Raw genomic sequence first — 4875 nt, 5'->3', positions numbered from 1 at the left:
CGGCCCGCGCCGGCGCGAGCACACAACCGCCCGCGGTCTCCCCGGGACACCCGCGGCGCCTCCTGAGCCTCGCTCTCCCTCCCCGACTACTGAACAGCCCGAGGCTGCTGCCCGCGGCGGTGCTGATCCGGGGACAGGGGCCCTCCCATCCTCCCTGGGGAATCGCGCCGAGAGGAGCGACTGCGTGGCCCCGGGGTCCTGGGGGGGGGGGGAGGACCGTCGTCGGAGGGCCCAGCCGTCCTGCGCCGCACCGAGGCGGTTTGCGGGCCGCGCGGCCGCTTAGGCCTCCATAGGCCGCGGGATGCCTTTACTCCGAATCTGCCCGGGCCCTGACCTGCCGCTCCCTTCTCCGCGAGGCCGGGCCTTACTTGCAGTCGAGCTGGTGCAGCACCATGGCCATCGGCGTACCCAAACCACTCGGCACCTGCAAGAGGCGCCGTGAGGAACTGCTCTCTCCGGACACTGCCGCCTAAACAGAGCTCCACTTCCGCTCTAGAGGGCGCGGCACTGCCCCCCACGAGTTCCTATTGGCCACCGCCGCCAGCCTCGACCGGCCCTCTCGGGAGGCTCGCTTCCTTATTGGGTAAGAAAGCCATCTATTACCACTTTGAATCGTGCCTCCTTCCGGCCCCGCCCTTGCCCCGTGCCCTAGCTCCTGGCTGTCTCGCGAGGACGGACTATCGGCGGGCAGGCCGACCGCAAGGCCTCTCGGGAATTGTAGTCTGTGGACTCGCGAAGCCCTGCACCAAGCTATCCCACGTAATAAGTGCTCTCAGGGCTGCAGACCTGTGTTTAGTGCTCCTGGCTGGACGCGGCCAGAGTTAACCCAGGCTCAGCCATTCCGAGTTCACAGTCCCGGTCGACGAGGAATGTACCAGCAGTGAGCCCTCCGGGCTGGCGGGTCCTGCATTTGCAGCCTCTTTGAGGAGTCTTAGAACCTGGAGGACTGGGAAGGAACCAGGGTAGCTCAGAACGGAAGGACTTGAAGGAGCTGTTGTTGGATGCCATCACCTGCCGAATCTTGGCCAAGCTCCAGCTCACTGTTACGATCAGTGTGTCAATCCCCTTTGTTGAGGGTCTTCCTCTCTTTCACTGACACCCCCCACCCCCTTGCTCAGCATGCCGTCTTTTGCCAAGGACTGGTTCCTCCAGACAATATGCCCTAAGTATGTAAGATAAAGCTTCGCCATCCTTGCCTCTAAGGTTCCACTTCCTCCAAGTGCACTTCCTCCACTCCTTGGCAGTCCGTGGGCTATTCAATACTCTTCACCAGCACCACAAATTACAGGCATTGATTCTTATTATCATCTTTAATCCCTGTCCAACTTCCAAATCCGTAGGAAGTAATTGAAAGGCCCATGGCTTGCATCAGGCACACCTCTTAAGTCTTTAAAAAGACATCCTTGCCCTTTGGAGAGGTCCTTCACAGATTTTCCAAGTGCATCACATCCTTTGAGTTCTTAACTGTTGTTACCGTGAGTACATAACACGGGTCCAAGTAAAGTGAAATCCTCGTCGACTTTCCTTCTTCTATGGTTTAGGGGCAAGAAGCTGTCCTGCAAACTGGAAGGTACAGGTATGCAGTTGGAGACCACCTGCTTCTTCGCAGGAGAAAGTTGGCTAACATCCTCCCATATGATTAACTGTCACTGAAAACCTGGATCAGCTCTGGTTGCAGGCCGAGGGTAAATTAATTTTATCAGATAACAAGGACTGAGATAGAGCAGAGAGCATGAAAAACAGGGGCCAGAAGTTCTCAACTCAAGACCCTCATTCCAGCTTCCCTGTATCTTTTTTGAAAATTATCAGGAAGTAAATCACAAAGAAAATTCAATGCAAATGAAGCCAAGTTCTTTCTATTGAAAACCTTCCTCCTGGGGAGCTCTGGTGGCCTAGTGGCAAGAAGCTGCAACTACAATCCCAGAGGTGCACAGTTCGAATCCACCAGATGCTCTGCCGGGGAAGGAGGGACAAGCTCCTCCTGTACCAGTCAGATCTGATTTGATGGTACACGCACACAAAAAATAATAAAAATTAAAAAATATATTAAAAATAAAAAAAACCTTCCTCCACACTCAGGAGGGAGAGGTCAGCAAATACAATGCAAGAATCAGGTAAACCCTTAAGGATTGCCTTAGTGCCTCAGGGTGAACTCTAGCTTGAACAGTGCCTCCCCCACATTCTGAAATAGCATTCAGTTTATTACAAATATTTAGTATTGGCCTCCCATAAGCTCTGGGTCGGTCCCGCCTCTCTGGTACACAACAGCACCATGATACTGTTGCTCAGTGAGAGGTGACCCACATTGCACTGTTTAAAGACCTCTTTATTTTCTGTAAGCAGGGTTGTGTCATCTGCATCACACAGGTTGTTGATGAGTCTTCCTCCAATCTTGATGCCACATTCATCTTCATATTATAGTCCAGCTTCTTCAGTGTTCATCATACAGATTGGATAGGTATGGAGAAAGCATACAACCCTGATACTGGAGGAAGTATGAAGCAGTTGCCGCCAGCCCTGATCACTCCTTGAGAAACCTGATAATATCTATGGCGACTGGAGCAGAGACCAAAGCAAACCCCAGACCAGAAACCAGACCAAAGTCCAGACCAGACAATGGGTCCTGACAAGGCTCTGGGCCTGATCACAAAAGCCCAAACCCAAATTAATTAACAGCCCCAAATACCAAATACGAGCTAAATACTATCTTCCCGAGTCCTTCCCAGAACCCCTATAGAAAGAGGCTGCCCTAGACCACCTGTCTGCCATTCTGACCTTCTCTGCTTGTGATCGCTTGGTCACTCTCTGGCCATACAATAAAAGCTTGCTTGTGTCTTGAGAATAGTTTCTTTGTTTCACTCTTTTGCCCTCAACTCTTATTCCATCTAACACATGCCTTTCCCAATTTTAAGTTATGCAGTGTCCCCTACTTCTACTCAGACAACTACTTCTTAAACTATGTATAGATTTCACATAAATACAATGAAAGGAGGTTCTAGGATTCTCATTCTTCTCAATGTTAGCCATAATTTGTTATAATGCACATAGTCAAATGCCTTTGTAAAGTCAATGAAGCACAAGTAAACGTCTTGTATTCTCTGCTTTCAGCTGACAGCGGCAAGTATAACCCTCGTTCCTGAGCCTATTTTGAATCCACCTTGAATTTCTGGCAGTTCTCTGTCATGTATGTTGTTCAAGTAACTTTTTAACTCTCTTCAGCTAGGTTTATGTGATATTAATGATAGTGTTTAATAACTTCTATATTCTGTTGGATCACCTTTTTTTTTTTTCAAATGGGAGCAAATACAGATGGATCTTTTCCAGTCAGTTGGCCATGTAACCGTCTTCCAGATTTTTTGGCATAGGCTAATGAGCATGTTTGGAACTGCATCTATTTGTTGAAACACACCAATCGGTATTCTATCAATTCTTAGGACCTTATTTTTTTGCTAATGCCTTTAGTACAGCTTGAATGTCTTCCTTTGTTACATGGGTTTTTGATCATAGGCTACTTCCTGAAAGATTCAGTGTTGACTGATTGTTTTTGGTATGTTGTTTTTGTTGTTAAGTGCCATTGCGTAGAGTATGATTCATAGAGATCCTATGAGCAACAGATCTGAACCCTGTCCTATCTTGTCCCATCCTTGTCATTGCTGACACACTTGAGCCCATTGCTGCAGTCACTGTACCAATCCATCTCATTGAAACTCTTCTTTTCTTTCCCTGACCCTCCACATTTCCAAGCATGATGTCCCTTTCCAAGGATTGGTCTCTCCTTTTGACTATGCAATTATTTCCTCTTTCTTGGATCAACAAGGAACAATCTTGCTACCAGCAGTCAGGATATCAGGAGATGTATTGCAGAATACTGAGGAACAATGAAGACTAAGTTGTGCCTGATCCAGGCCATGGTCTTCTCAGTCACTTACTATGCATCAGAGAGCTGGATAATGACTAAGGATGACAGAAGAATAATCAGTGTCTTTGAGTTGGGATGTTGGAGAAGAGTATTGGACATACTATGGACTGCCAAAATAATAAACAGTTCTGTCCTGGAGTGAGTTAAACCAGGTTGCAAGGATTTTTGAGACTTCGTCTCACATACTTTGGGCATGTAGCCAGGAGAGACCAGTTCTTGGAGAAGGACATCATGCTTGGAAGGATGGGGGTTAGCGCAGGAGAAGAAAACCATGGATGAGATGAATTGACGCAGTGACGGTACTGAGGACAGGTGTATCAGAGACAATGGGATTGGCTCAGGATAGAGCTATTGTTCATAGGGTCACTATGAGTCATAATTGACTCAATGGCCCTTAATAACAACAACAACAACAACAACAACATATCTAAAGTGTGTAAGATGAAGCTTTGCCTCCTTTCATCCAAGGAGGACTCCGGTTGTACTTTCTCTAAGACACACATCTGTTTGTTCTTTTGGAAGTCTGTGGGTCTTTCAGCACTCTTCTCCAACACCACAGCTCAAAGGCATCTATTCTCCTGTCATCTGTATTCATTGTTCAGCTCTCAGATATCTTATCAGCAGATGGTGAGATAGACTGTGGCTTGAATCAGGCACGCTTTTAGTCTTTAAACTGACATCATTGCTCTTCAAGACTTTGGAAAAATCTTTAACAGCAGACTTCCCCAATGTGATACATTTTTTAAAAATAAAATTTTATTTTTACTGTGATTTTAATGAATGTTTACAGAGAAGTTAGATTTTCATTCATTATTGCATGTTTTACTCTCTCTCCCTTCCTTCCCCTTCCCCAGGTCACTTTTTTAAATATTCATTCATTGTTGCACAACAACCTAACTTCCCACTCCTCCTCCTAGTCCTCTTTGCAATGTTGTTGTCGTTATGTTCCACTGAGC

The sequence above is a fragment of the Elephantulus edwardii genome, unplaced genomic scaffold, assembly GCF_000299155.1.
Source record: "Elephantulus edwardii isolate Elephantulus edwardi_28Jun2011 unplaced genomic scaffold, EleEdw1.0 scaffold00129, whole genome shotgun sequence".
Taxonomy (NCBI): Eukaryota; Metazoa; Chordata; class Mammalia; order Macroscelidea; family Macroscelididae; genus Elephantulus; species Elephantulus edwardii.
The sequence above is the reverse complement of the archived record's forward strand: the minus strand, read 5'-3'. Positions refer to the sequence as shown.